Source organism: Neophocaena asiaeorientalis, unplaced genomic scaffold, assembly GCF_003031525.2.
Source record: "Neophocaena asiaeorientalis asiaeorientalis breed wild unplaced genomic scaffold, Neophocaena_asiaeorientalis_V1.1 scaffold46, whole genome shotgun sequence".
Classification (NCBI taxonomy): Eukaryota; Metazoa; Chordata; class Mammalia; order Artiodactyla; family Phocoenidae; genus Neophocaena; species Neophocaena asiaeorientalis.
The window spans coordinates 4022724-4038577 of record NW_020175393.1 but is presented as its reverse complement, the minus strand read 5'-3'; the positions used below and the strand labels follow the sequence as shown (position 1 = coordinate 4038577).

Below are 15854 nucleotides of genomic sequence, written 5' to 3'. Positions count from 1 at the left end.
TTTTTTTTTTTTTTTGCAGTACGCGGGCCCCTCACTGTTGTGGGCTCTCCCATTGTGGAGCACAGGCTCCGGACGCACAGCCTCAGTGGCCATGACTCACAGGCCCAGCTGCTCCGCGGCATGTGGGATCTTCCCAGACCGGGGCACGAACCCGTGTCCCCTGCATCGGCAGGCGGACTCTCAACCACTGCGCCACCAGGGAAGCCCACCACTGTTAACTCTTAATTCCAAACATCTGCTGATAACAAACATGTTATTTCTGTAAACCAAACCTGTAGTTTTAGAACTAAAAACTGTACAGTTTTCTAATGGACCTTTTGTACTGACTAAAAGCACTTTTATCAGCTAGGTTTCTTTTTTTAAAATCTCTCAAAATTATAGAGAAGTTTCTGGTAGTCTCTTCAGATTATCAACAAATTAGTCAACATATACAGTCAGCATATATTTTCCAAACACCTACTGCGTGGAAGGCACATGGCACTTTGTGCCAGCACTGGGGGACACAAAGGATTGAGCAACATTTTCAAGGGTTAGCCCTAAGCTCCGACTGGTTAGGTGGGGATATATGAAAAAGATAAGCAAATTTATGTAATAAATACAGAATAAGTGATTCAAACCAGTGGTTCCAGATTCTCGGGCCTATCTTTACAGTGGGGTCTGGGAATTTATAATTTTTAAAAAAGTCAACTTCTCAGGTAGCTCTCATGTGGCATTCAGGTTTTAAGATAAACATAAAAGTTAGAGAAAATCACCTCTAGATTGTATGGTTGGGAAAAGGAAGTCTTCATATGAGACAAAATCTGAGCTGGGCTCTGAAGTAAAGATAAGATTTTCTCCTCAACTTTTTATTTTGAAACTTTTCAAATCTACAGGAAAATGGAAAAAATCATTACAATCAGTAAAATCTTATATATCCGCCAGACTTACCAATGATTATCTGCCTCATTTGTGTGTGAGCCTGTGCTCTCCCACCACACACGTTTTTCTGAATCACTTTAAAGTTACAGACATCACAACACTTCACCCAGTTACTTTAGCAAGCATATTCTGAGAACATTCTCTTAAAAAACACAACAGTACTGTTTTCACATTTAAGAAAATGAACAATTCCATAATACTAATATATAACCCATAATCAAATTTACACAACTGGCCTCATATTTTCTTTCAGAACCTTTTTTTTTGGATCCATAATTCAATCAAGGCTCATTCCTTACATTTGGTTTTTCTGAGTCTTTTAATCTTGCATATTCCATACCACCACCACCCCCCGCAATTTGGGGGGGGATTGTTTTGTTTTACATGAAATTGACTTTTTAAAAAAGCCTAGGTCCGAAAAGGGAACCCTCCTACACTGTTGGTAGGGATGTAAATTAGTGCAGCTACTATGGAAAGCAGTATGGAGGTTCCATGCTAAAAATAGAGCTACCATATGATCCTCTCCTGGGCATATATTCAGAAAAGACAAAAACTCTAATTCAAAAAGATACATGCACCCAAATGTTTATAGCAGCACTATTTACAATAGCCAAGACATGGAAACTACCCAAGGGCCCATCAACAGATGACTGGTAGATATCTACACACACACAATGGAATATTATTCAGCCATAAAAAAGAATGAAATATTGCCATTTGCAGCAACATGGTTAGACCTAGAGAATATCATACTAAGTAAGCCAAAGACAAATATTATAATACCACTTATATGTGGAATTTGAAAAATAATACAAATGAACCTATATACAAAACAGAGACAGACTCACAGACATGGAAAACAAACTTAAGGCTATCAAAGGGGAAAGGGGGGGAGGATAAATTAGGAGTATGGGATTAACAGATACAAACTACTATACATAAAATAGATAAGCAACAAGGATTCACTATATAACACACAACTATATTCAGTATCTTATAATAACTGTAATGGAAAATAATCTGAAAAAACATAATTGAATCACTTTGCTGTACACCTGAAACTAACACAATATTGTAAACAGACTATATTTCAATAAAAAAAAAATAAAAATAAAATATTTTTAAAATTTAAAGTCTAGGTCAGTTCTAACATCCATCTGATTGTTTCCACGTGATTAGATACAAATTTAATTTTCTTAAACAAGAATATGTACATGTATAGGTGACAGGTGAGTCCTTCCAAATGCCATCACATCAGAGGCACATAATGCCAGGCTATCCCACTACAGGGGATAAGTTTGATCATGTGGTTAAAGTGGTGACTATATGTCTATCCATTGTAAAGAGAGATCTAATACCCTATCTCCCAATAACTTTTCACCCAGTGGTTTTAGCATCTATTGATGATTCTTGCCTGAATCAATTATTACATTTGGGACTACAAAATGATGACTTTCTAATTTTATCATTCCTCCTACATTTATTGTCTAGCATTCTTCTGTTAAGTAGAACTACTTCTTCACTCTCCCTTTATCTTCCTTTTAAGTATTATTATGAACTCAAAGATCTGTTTTAATCTAATGTATTATAACAATCCATTACCATCATTTTTTTTCAAATTGTCCAATTTTTGGTTCAAATTGTCCCAGGTGGGACTTCCCTGGTGGCACAGTGGTTAATACTCTTTGCTCCCAATGCAGGGGGCCTGGGTTCGATCCCTGGTCAGAGAACTAGATCCCACATGCATGCCGCAACTAACTCACATGACACAACTAAGGAGCCTGTGAGCCAAAACTAAGGAGCCCACATGCCACAACTAAGGAGCCCGCCTGCCACAACCAAATAGACCCAGCACAACCAAATAAAATAAATAAATAAATAGACCCAGTTATGGCTAATATGGTTCCCTTCAAGACTTCATCTGTGTCATTTAACCCCAATTCTACTGGCTGATGAGGCTACTTCCTGTACAAGATTTTTCTTTTTTTAATGAAAGTTCATAGCAGCTTTATTTATTTGCGTGAGAGGAATTTCATTTTATTTTATTCTATTCTATTTTATTTTGTACAAGATTTGTCTAAGCTCACCTTTTACCATCTCTGACCCAGACCTAGAATCAGCTATTCCTCCCTGGAGCCTTTGTTCCTTTTAGTGGACAAAAGAATTTATAAATCAGGATCTGAGCACTAGGTGTCTTCATAGCTATTGAGATGTCATCGTCTCCTGAAATGGTCTAGAAGCAAAGTTGGGGATTAAAAAAAAAAAAAAAAGTTTATATTGATATTTTCAACTCAAATTCAACATTTTTTACTTACTTTATATTAGTACTATATCTTTTCTCTCACAATGAAAATCTTGGTTAATAAACTAGTTTTTAAATTATAACATTAATATTACTAACAATAAACCTACTGAGTTTAAGTCTTTTGGGGGTCAATTCTTTTTGTCCTTAAAGTATACCCCACTAGCGATCTACAGTCAGTTCAAGTTATTTTATTTTTATTTTTTCTCTGTATGTCCTGTAATTTAGGTTCATTTTTTAACAATTATAGCTTATTTTTCATTATTTTTAAATTTAATTTTTGAATATGTAAAACATTTACATTCTTCAAAAGTTAAAGTGTTACAAAAAAGGAACGCTCAGAAAAGTGTCCCTCCCTTCCCCTTTCCCTCCAATATTTTCCTATCTATTCCCTACAGATAACTAGTTTTATTTGTTTATCTTTCATGTTTCTATTTATAGAAATAAGCATAATGTGTGTATACACATATGAATTCTTAATTCTTCTTTTTCTTATACAGAAGATGGAATACCATATCCAGTTCTGTACTTTGCTATTTGTACTTAACAATATATCTCAAATTCACTCCATAGGAGTGATTAGAAGTCTTCCTCATTCTTTTTAATGGCTGTTTAATACTCCATTCTTAGATGTTAATAGGTAGAACTTTGATAGAGAAAAAAGGAAAGAGCATTTTAGACAGGGTGAATGGTATATAATAAGCAGGAGAGTAAGCGTGAACAGGCTTTATACTATATGAAGGAGTGCAGGCTGTGGGGAGAGCAACCAGCTTAGAGTGAAGGGTGGGAGAAATCAGAATCACCATACCATACGACTTCAGGGAACCCCATACACACCATCATTTAAGGAGCTGTACAACGCACAACTTAGATGGCTGTATACAACAGCCCTATAAGATAAGGTTGAAAACCAAGCTGGAGCTAGCTTACGGAGGCCTTGAGTTATAAAGTAAAATAGAGTTAGGACTTTGTCTTGTAGCCAAAGTTTTTACACAGAGAAGTGTCACGTTCAACATGTTGCTTTAAGATAAATACAACCACAGATGGACTAGAAGAGTAAGAGGTTATTGGAATTGTCTAGGCATGAAAGGATCTCTGTGGGTTGACAGCAAGAAGGGTAGTACCTAAGACACAGTCCTGCCTACTTTCAAAGAGCTTACAATCCTATTGTTGAGAATGTGAAACACAAGAGTTACAAAATACAGAAAAGTGATATTTCAGGATCAGAAGAGACCTTAGTGATTATTTTGTCCAGTGGTTCTCAAGTCTAGCTGATAATCAGAATCACCTAGCAGAACTTGTTAAAAACATTCTGTGGCCCTATTCCCCAGAGATTCTGATTTAGTAGGTCTAGGGTGGATCTGAGAATGTGAATTTTTTTTTTTCATGTGGGATCTTAGTTCCCTGACCAGGGATCGAACCCGTGCCCCTGCAGTGGAAGCGCGGAGTCTTAACCACTGGACTGCCGGGGAAGTCCCAAGAATGTGAATTTTTAACAAACTCCTCAGCTGATCCTGTGGACTGGCTATGTTTGGGAACAACTCATCTGGTGTACCCGTTCATCACGAATGAGAGACTGAATCACGACAACACTCTTTTTAAAGAACATCCTAGGAGATCACAAACTTAGAGTAGGGAGGCCTTTTCAATCAAGAGCAAAACACCCAAAAGCTAAAAAAGAAGAGAAAGACAAATCTAACTACAAACATTTTTTTAAACTTTTGTATGGCAAGGAATCCTATAAAGGAAAAAAAATACTTGAAAAACTGTATTTGCAACAGACTTTTACAAAGAGTTATTATCACAATATTCAAGGGCTTATGAAAATGCATGAAACTAACCCAACAGAAAAATGCGCAAAGGATGGGCAGAAAAGGGAAATACCCAAGAACTTGGTGAAACTACATTAATAGGCTAGGAAATAGAATTTAAGGCAAAAAAACTACACAAGTTGGGCAAGGCATAACATTTGAATATATCTGTTGCCAGAACCATTTCTCTTCCTCATTTCTACCTTGGAAGAAAGCCGTAACAAGAGAAGAGATAAAGGAGAGAAGAGGGCATTCCAATTCCACAGAAAGGCAGGAACGCCTCTGATTCCACATCCCTTCTCCTTCATTTTCCTCTATGAATTGCTGAGGCCAGGCTAGCAAGCTGGCAGATAAAAGCACAAGCACAGGGCTTCCCTGGTGGCGCAGTGGTTGAGAGTCCGCCTGCCGATCCAGGGGACATGGGTTCGTGCCCCGGTCCGGGAAGATCCCACATGCCGCGGAGCGGCTGGGCCCGTGAGCCATGGCCACTGAGCCTGTGCGTCCAGGGACTGTGCTCCACAACTGGAGAGGCCACAGCAGTGAGAGGCCCTCGTACCGCAAAAAAAAAAAAAAAGGCACAAGGACAATAGTGACAAGATTATAACCGCTTGGATATATTTTCCTCTTCTCTACTTGACATCCCTAACTTACCGCCCTTAGTACCTTTTTGTCAATATAACTTAAGCCCAAGAACAGCTCTTGCGCCAGAAGAGACTATATTACAGTTACTTGGATTTAAATTAAGACTTAAGACCTTACATTCAATTTATAACTGCCTAAAGGCCTTTAAACAGTTTCCTTTACAACTTTATCAAATTACCTATTAAAAAAAGACTTAAATAACAATAACATTTTTACTCACTACTCAGTTTAAAAGATAAAATAAGACAAATATAGTTTAATCCCCTAAAACCACGATCCTAAGTTTGATATTGCCAAACATTTTAAACTATACTTATCATCTTAATATGTTCTTTTCTTGTTTTAGCACTTTAATTGCCTCCCAAGCAAATCTTTAAGTACTCAAAAAACCTTTAGTAAATACTAAAAAAGTAAACTTTTGAATCTAGTATATCTCAAGAAGTTCTTAAATATTGCAACACCCTTTCAAAATGCAAAGTTTTCTTATATCCTTAAACTAATAATCAAATCTAAACCCAGTTACTCAAGAACACATTTTACACTGGAACCAAATCAATCAGTTGAGATTCTTCAATATGCCGAATCACCACAAACATTCCGTCTTAAGTCCAGATGGACTTAAACTTCACTGATTTAACATATATCATGTGCTACATATTATTCTAAGTACTTTATATTATTTAACTTAATACTCAAAGAAAAAACTTTTATGAAGTAGGTACTATTATTACCCCTATTTACAGATGAGGAAACTGAGGAAGAAAGAGGTTAAGTTCCCACAGTCACATAGCTAATAAATAGTAGAGCCAGGCTTCAAAATCCAGGCTTCTGGCTCTGGAGTCAAATGCATGTTACCCTTAAGCTGTGTTACCTCTCCTTATAGGTCTGATTTACTTCATGAATTCTACGTAAGTTTCACAGGTTTGGAGATATGATTTCAAGCCCAAGGTCTGGAGCCAGGACATATGACCTTTCTGTGCCAGTAACAGGCACACCTAGCACCTTTTCTGTTTAAATAGTTGCTTTGAGATGACCTCTAAATCAATTAACTCCAGATAGGGGCTGATTTTACAATCTGAGTTCCCCAAGTTCAAATTAAGACCTTACCTAATTCTGCTGTAACTTTCAACTTTGTTACCTAAAAACAGGGTAGATCAAATTCTGTAATTTCCACACAGGTGCTTCTATCTTTTGATGGATTCAACTAGTTATGGTCATTCTAATGACACCTTTAAGCTAGGAACAATCCAAGGTACATAACAGACCAGGCAAAGCTCATGACTCCTAAGAAAAAGCCAGTCAACATATGAGGTCCCTAATGTCCAGGGCACTCTTCTGCTTGCTATTATCTAAAACTCTCTATAGGAAAAGATACACAAGCTGTTAAAGATTACTTAATGGCAAACTTCCAGGAAATATCCAAGAGCTATACTATTAGCAATAATGTCTTTAAACAGTACAAGGGAGTGCAATTAAAAATTTTTTAATGTATTACTCAATACAGTAGGCCATTTTATAAGAAAGAGCTAAGTTTTTGTACAGTAAGAAAAGATCGGAAGGTCTTAGGGGACAGATCCATGGATCAGTACTGTAGCAATAGAACAAACATTGAAAATTCTGGAGACAATCCAAAATCACTGTGTCAGAAGATGGTTCAAGGACCAGTATCAATTAGCATCAAAAGTTTTCACTGACTCTTAGCAAAAATGAGGACAGTGGAGATGATGTAACACATGGGGGCGGGCATACACACACACAATTACCCCAGTTCTAAGACACGTGACATTGCCTAAGACATCAATATAATAACAGCGTTTCAGGAAAGCACTATTAAATACATACATGATTTTAAGATACAGCCTGATTTCAAAAATATTAAAATGTGAATTGAAAATTATGGTATATATTAGTGTAATGCTTTCTTGGTACCTAAATTAAATCTTTACTTCTTTTCTGATATTAATGTCTTTTCTTTTACAACATAATGGTGACAGAAAATGATAGTCAGATTTTTTTTTAATGTCCTAAAAGGCTGGCAACCTGATGATGGGCTCCCAATTTCCCCCCACAATTTTACCAATCATAAATCTCAAAAAAAATCTGGGTCCCAAATCACCTTCCATCTAGGACTACAAAAACACTTCTATTAGTTCAGTCCATCCTACCTAAAAAATCCCAAAATAAGGAATCTCTTGCTTAGCTCACCCTATTGGTGGCCAGCAATCCTCAAGGGAAAAACATTTTTTTTTTCCTTGTGCCAAGTTGAAGTCTGCCTTCCTCCCCACACCCACCGTGACGTCCACGCATTGGCAAGTCCTATGCCCTGGAATAATGCAATTATCAGAATGGAATGGGTAAAACAGAAAACAAAAACCAAAAAAAAACCCATTTGTTTGAAGACATTAGACAACTAGTAAGATAGCCAAGACTGCAGAGAAGCTGTGATGGTCAGTTTTATACGGCAACCCTTGAGGTTACAGTCCTAGTCATTCAATCAAACACTAATCTACCTGTTACTGTGAAGGTATTTGGTAGATGTGATTAAAGTCTTTAATCATTTTAGTTTAAGTAAGGAAGATTATCCTAGATAATGTGGGTGGGCCTGATCCAACAATGGAAAGGCTTTAAGGGCAGAACTGAGGTTTCTCTGAGGAAGAAGAAATTTGACTGGAATGCAGCTTCAACTCCTGCCCAAGAGTCCCAGCCTGCGTTCCTGATGGCCTAGTCCAGTCTCCACAATGTATACACCAACTCCCTTCAATAAGCAGCTTAATATATACGTGTGTATATTTATATACAAATAGATAGATGACATAGATTATTTTGATGATATATAAATACTACACAGAACCATATTCCATAATTAAAACCGTCCTTCAAAGAAAACTTCAGGACCAAGTGGCCTGACTAGCAAATTCTTCCACGCTTTTAAGGAAGAAATTACATCAATCTTATACAAATGCTTCCAGAGAACAGAAAAAGAGAACCTATATCCCAATTCATTTTCTGAGGCCAGCATAATGCTGACCCAAAACCTGACAAGAACATTACCAAAAAGCATTACAGATGACTTTTTCTCATAAGCACAAAATCCTATACAAATTATTAAAAAATCAAACCCAGATACATCAAAAAGGATAATACATATGGCAAAGGTTGACTTAACATTCTAAAATCAATATAATTCATATGCTGAAAGGCTAACAAAGTTTTAGAATAATAACTAAAATAGCATGAAACAGTACTTAAAAAGGGCAGGTTGACACAATAAATATAGTCACAGAAAAAAAGATTAAAAATATAAACAACTATTCTCCCTTAATTGTAGGCTTATCATATGTGCTTTTTAAAAACTGTTTTATTGAGTATGCCAAAGTCTCTAAAATGAATGTGTTATTACTTTTAAAATGAGAAAGGAAAATGTATCTGTAAAAACAGGGAACTCTTCAAGAAAATGTTGGAGTATTTTTTTTTTGGAGTATTTTTAAAGCTTAGAACAGTTTAAAAGAAATTTTTTAAAGTTTCAGAAGAAAATGATATATTACTAAAGAGATTTGGACATTTTTCCATCTAGATTAAAGAAGAAATATTAGGAATATAAGACAAATTAGGAATTCAGGTTAAAAACATGAAATAGTTTCTCAAGCAGATTATTCAATGGGATGACAGAATAATCTTGGTAGCTTTAAATCCAACACAAGGGCTTAATGTGGAGGCATGGTGTGCTTCCTAGGGTACTCAACAGCAAGCATGGTTCTAAGGAACAGGCAGAAGGTAGGACAGGTGGGTAGCACAGGATAAAGGATGATGCTGGAATCCCAAGTGAGAGGGTGCTCAACAATTAGGGCAATGGAACATTCAGATTACCTGACATTTAATTTCCTAAACAGATTGTTATGAGCTAAATTAAATTGTGTTTCCCTCAAAATTCATATGTTGAAGTCCATTACCCTAAATCCTCAGAATGTGACTGGAAATAGGGCCTTAAAGAGGTGATTAAGATTAAATTAAGTCATTAGGGTGGGCCCTAATCCAATACAAATGGTGTCCTTTTAAGTAGAGGAGATGAGGACACATACAGGCACAGAGGGAAGACTGACCATGTGAAGACACAGGGAGGAGAAGGCAGCCACCTCCAAGCCAAGGAGAGAGGCCTCAGAAGAAACCAACCCTGCCAACACCTTGAACTTGGGCTTCCAGCCTCCAGGATTGTGGGAAAATAAATTTCTGTTGTTTAAGTCACACAGTTTGTGGTACTTTGTTAGGGCAGTCCTAGCAAACTAATACACAGATACAACTGCAAAAATTAAATTTTACCCTCTCCCACAAAAAAAGAGATTTAGGTAAGCAAACACACTGAAGGCGTCTTACATGGTGTTAAGGTATGGACTGTGATCTTCATATAGAAGTGTAGATCATTAGCTGTTTTATTCTAAGGAAGGTGAGCTTTCTTTAATAATCTTCTTAACCAAATCATGTCACAGATCTTTCTACTACACCCCAGTACTTTGCAAAATGTTAGTAAGCCCCGCCTCCATGTTATAGTAAGAACAGAGATAGTTTAATTTATATCTATACTTATCATAAAAGCCTTAATATTTCAATGCTGGAAAGGACAATCTGAATCTAAAGAAAATATCTTCTTAAATTAAAATATTAAAAAAAAAACAGTTAACAGCCAGCATCTCCTGGGAACTCACAATAGTCAGGTGCAAATCAAAGCATTTTACATGAATTAACCCAATCCTAATAACCCTCTGAGGTAGGTACTATTACAACCTCTTTTTCGGAGACAAAGAAACTGATGAATATCCAAGCTAGTAAATGAAGGTACTAAGACTTAAACCCAGTTAAAACTGGCTCCAAAGCCCACATTCTTAACCACTGCCCAATGAAGTATAATGAGGGCACTATTGAGCATAAACTGTAATGGCTTTGGAGTCAGTTTAAATTTGAATGCTGGCTCTGCTACTTACACGGTGTATGACTTGGGCAAACTTAAGCTCTTTGTGTCTTAGATTCCTTGGCTATAAAATGGAGATAATTAAATGAGGCAATGGATGTAAAAACATTTAGCACAGTGTCTGGAACATAACAATGTCTACTAATTACTAAGTCCTTACTATTTCTAATTCTACTTTCACGAATATACAAGAACAATCCAACAATGTCTACTTTGGAATGGACTTCCCTGGTGGCGCAGTGGTTAAGAATCTGCCTGCCAATGCAGGGGACACAGGTTCGAACCCTGGCCCTGGAAGATCCCAATGCCATGGAGCAACTAAGCCTGTGCGCCACAACTACTGAGCCTGCGCTCTAGAGCCCATGAGCCACAACTACTGAGCCCCCTATAGCCACACCTACTAAGCCCACGCGCCTAGAGCCCGTGCTCCACAACAAGAGAAGCCACCACAATGAGAAGCCCGCACCCCTCAACAAAGAATAGCCCCCACTCACTGCAACTAGAGAAAGCCCACGCATAGCAACAAAGACCCAACACAGCCAAAAACATAAATAAAATAATAATTTTAAATTAAAAAAAAAAGAATCCACCTGCCAATGCAGGCGACACAGGTTCGAGCCCTGGTCTGGGAAGATCCCACATGCTGCGGAGCAACTAAGCCCATGCGCCACAACTACTGAGGTTGCGGTCTAGAGCTGCGTGCCACAACTACTGAAGCCCACACGCCTAGAGCCTGTGCTCCACAACAAAGAGAAGGCCATGCACCACAACGAAGAGTAGCCCCTGCTCGCCGCAACTAGAGAAAGCCCGGGCGCAACAACAAAGACCCAAATGCCACCATAAATAAATAAATAAATAAATGTATTTAAAGAAACAAAAAACAATGTCTACTTTGGGGACTCTAAGCAAAAAGAGCAAAGGGTTCTCTTCTTTCATCCATACTTCTTTCCTTCCTATGATTCCAGAAATGCATATACTATTCCAATAATCTCATTTCTCATAAGAAGTATATTGAATCAGATTAGCAGTTAGATCAGCCTTATATTCTGTCTCCCACAAAGATGATACCTAATAACTTGGGTAAGGACAACAGTACAGTTATGCGGTAACTTCAAAAGATTCTGGACATTGCTCAAACATCTAACATTTAATAAAAATTCACCAATGTACTTACTTTAACCTTTACCAAATTTTAAAAAAAATACCGAGTTCATAACATTTCTTGGGATTACAAGATAACTATTTGCTCTTATTTGTTCTATTACTACTTATTCCAAGCTTCAGAGTTCCTTATTTTAGTGTTCCCAATCTTCCTGATTTATGTGGTTAGAAAATACTCTCCTTCAATCTCCATTTTTCCAAATACTGCTTCTGTACTCATGTGAAAGTCTCTCAGTTTTCTTTATCTACTTATAACTGAACTTCTCTAAGCCTTTTCCTTTTTTTTTTTTTTTTTTTTTGCGGTACGCAGGCCTCTCACTGTTATGGCCTCTCCCGTTGCGGAGCACAGGCTCCAGATGCAGGCTCAGCGGCCATGGCTCACGGGCCCAGCCGCTCCGCGGCATGTGGGATCTTCCCAGACCAGGCCACGAACCCGTGTCCCCTGCATCGGCGGCGGACTCTCAACCACTGCGCCACCAGGGAAGCCCGCCTTTTCCATTTTTGAAGCATTTTTCTTGAGATGATTTAGTGGAAAAAACACTGGGCTAGGCGCCAGGAGTCCTCACTCTGCCGTCTCATCTCTCAGATTCCTCATCTTAAAAGGCAAGAGGATTGCAATAGATAAATTTGTAATAGGTTCCCTTATAGCTCTAAGCCTCATATTTCCATGACTCTGGGTCTTCCAACTAGAAATCATTCAGTATGCCAACAATTTCCCTAAACTTTACTCCAGTTAGCCAAGGAGGAGTAGGCATGTTCAGATTCAGGGGCAGAGTAAGACACAATAATCGGAAAGCCCAGGGCTATAGAAGGAAAGACATGGTATTTTGTGAATCAACAGAAAAAGATTAGTAAGAAAAATGAGATGCCAAGAAGAAACCAAAGACAGAAAAAAAGTCAGAAACACACAGTCTAACTCTAATCTCATCCCTACACATCTATTTGAAGAAGAACTAAAAAACAAAAAGCTTTGGGAGCAGAGGTTATCCAGCCCTCATATCTACCTCAAGGGAGCAAGGCAACTCTATGACATCTTTGCAATGTTGTTGCTAAAATGGCCTACTACAGTGTTTTGCACAAAACAGGCATTACTGGGGTATCTGATGACTGAATTAATGTTCAGATGACCTGAAAGCCCTCATAAATGCTACTGGTACTGCTACATACCAGGAAATCTGAGAGCTCAAGGCAATGGGAAATACAAGGCACTGGCTGTCCTGGTTCTAAGGGGAAGGAGACTAAATTAGTTGGGAGGGGGGAAGATTTGGCCTAATGGCATAACTTATGAGCTGATGCTACTGGAAGCAGCTCCCAGAAGGTAAAAGGACAGATTACCAGGCACAGACCATCTCTAAGGCAATATTATAATATGTATGAAAGTATTTCCTACCCTGGTGTCAGAGTCCAAGAAAGCACTATCTTTTCTAAAGTTTCCTTCCAAAGAGTCAGATCTTCTTGGCTTATGATTGGTTAGGGGGCAGGGGAGAGTAAATCAATAAAGGGATAAGGAAATTGGGCAGTTCTAAAAATTCTCAGGGCAACCCTATTTTGGTGTTTCTCAAAGTGTGGTCCCTGGATCACCAATAACAGACCAAGGGAGGGGGTGCTTGCTTAAAATGCAGACTCGGAAACCCATCACTGATCTCCAGAATCAAATTTCTGGGAGAGGTACAAATCAAAACCACATGAGATATCACCTCACACCTGTCAGAACAGCTATCATCAAAAAGAACACAAATAAAACATGTTGGCAAGGATGTGGAGAAAAAGGAACCCTTGTACACTGTTGGTGGGAATGTAAATTGGTGTAGCCACTGTGGAAAACAGTATGGAGGTTTCTCAAAAAACTAAAACAGAACTACCATATGACCCAGCAATTCCACTACTGGCTATATATCTGAAAAAAACAAAATCACTAATTGGAAAAGATATATGTACCCTAATGTTCACAGCAGCATTATTTACAATTACCAAGATATGGAAGCAACCTAAGTGTCCAACAACAGATGAACGGATAAAGAAGATGTAGGATACACACACACACACACACACCCACACACACACACACACACACACACACACACACACACAATGGGCTACTACTCAATCATAAAAAAAGAATGAAATTTTGCCATTTGCAGCAACATGGATGGACCTGGAGGGCATTATGCTAAGTGAAAAGTCAGAGAAAGATGAATACTGTATGATATCACTTACATGTGTTATCTAAAAAAAATACAACACACCAATGAATATAACAATAAAGAAGCAGACTCACAGATACAGAGAAAAAACAAGTGGTTACCAGGTGGGGGTGGAATAATATAGGGCTGGGGGAGTGGGAGGTACAAACTATTGGGTGTAAGGCTCAAAGATGTACTGTACAACACAGGGAGTAGAGCCAATATTTGGTAATAACTGTAAATAGAAAGTAACCTTTAAAAATTGTATAAACAATTTTAAAAATTATTTTTAAAAAATTCTGGGAGGGGTATTGGTACTTTTAAGGAGCAAACTTATGTTTGAGAACTACTGTCCCAGAATTTGGGTCGGGGGGTGGGGAAGAGGAGTTAAGGGTGGAGTTCTTCAACCGGATTCTTCAATTTCAACTGCTATAACTACAACACTGTTTGGAGGACCATTAAAAAAAGAACCTTAATTTCTCAGGTAACAGCTGCAGCTAGTTGTTTAACAGCTAACAGGGGCACAATTAAAGGGCCTGGAAAATTCATTTTCATAAACTGGTTAAACAGTTCCTTAGTCTGTTTATCCTGTTAGTTTGGTCACTGGTTTCTCCTTTAAAAATAAATCGGATCAATCCAGGAATTTTCAGAAAGAATCACAAACTCCAAAATAGGTTTTTTTTTTTTTTGATAGTGCAGAACTAGGCTTTTAAACCCGAAAACACTGAACGCTATAAAAAGTAAGGTTTTATTTAAAAGAAAATTACCAATTGAGGCTCCCCCAGCTCTTCTACACTCAGAGGCACTGATGAAAGCTAGTAATTTGTGGGTGGCAGAGAAGGAAGACTGAAGCAGCGGTGCAAAGAGCGAGAAGTCCGACCAACGACCTAATTTTTAATGATTCAATTAACTGCCAGAAAGAACACGTCTGCAAATGTTTTATCAATAAACACTCCGGGGCTCTCATCATTCCTCTTCTGTTGGGATTAAAAACACCAAAGGCCTGCAGGAAAGTCAAGTTATACTTTAGTTGTCCCCACGACTGTGTTGACGATTTCCACACAAGGCGACCCCCCTTCTTCCCCGGATTACCAAGCTTTACCCTCAGCACGGAAACTGGCGCCTGGAACCCATTTGCCAACGTTGTGCCTCGAGATGACTGTAGCCCCGCGGGTTTTCAAACTGGGGGTCCGACCCGGCGGGCTGCCGCCCGAGCGGCGTCCTGAGGAGTCGGCCCCCTAACCACGACACAAAGGCACCTTCCGGGGCCAGGCCCGCTGCCGCACTCGGCCCGCCGGGTCTTCGAGGCGAATGGTCTCGTGCCGCCACTTATCTGAAGCTCCCCGCCGCTAGCGGCCCGCGCCCCCCAGCCCCCGCCCCGGCCCGCGCGGCCACACGGCTGAGTCACCCGGCGCTTCACGTTAAGAGTCCCCCTTCGGCGCGCGGGGCACGCCGGGAAGGCCGGGCTCCGGCCAACCCCCTGGGCAGCGCGCCACAGGGTGTCCCTTTTCCTCCCGACACGCCCCCGCGTCCCACGCAGGACGCTCTCACCGCTGCACAGCCGCGGTAGATCGATTTCTGAGCTGTGGATACCCTCTTTCAATTATTAAAAGTCTGAAACGGAAAAGTTAGTAGTTATCTGAATTGTGAAACAAGCTCGCGCGGCCCCGGGACAGCCAATGCTTTTAGAAAATTGTGGAGCCCGGATCTTTACATACGTTTGGAGGGAGGAGGTAGTGAGAATAATGGAGTTCCTTAAACACCTTTTGCTTGGAAATCCCTCTCCCGGATATGCATTCTGACTTAGAGGAGGGAGGAAAACTCCACGTTTTTCTCAAACCTTGAGTTTAAGGAAACTACATAGTATAGCAAAC

General features: G+C 39.1%; 1 protein-coding gene across 11 annotated transcripts in view; it reads right to left on the bottom strand.

Moving 5' to 3' along the window:
• The window catches only part of KCTD20 (potassium channel tetramerization domain containing 20), a 29642-nt gene extending 14312 nt beyond the window's left edge, over positions 1 to 15330 (bottom strand). Inside the window, exons 1-4 of one of the 11 annotated variants that reach the window (XM_024766019.1) lie at positions 15083 to 15307; positions 14748 to 14983; positions 3006 to 3151; positions 753 to 866 (exon numbers count right to left, since the gene is read on the bottom strand). The gene's annotated coding sequence lies outside the window, so the exon portion shown is untranslated. The other 10 variants (XM_024766020.1, XM_024766025.1, XM_024766018.1 and 7 more) reach the window with 10 other exon arrangements.
• Positions 15331 to 15854: the final 524 nt, after the last annotated feature.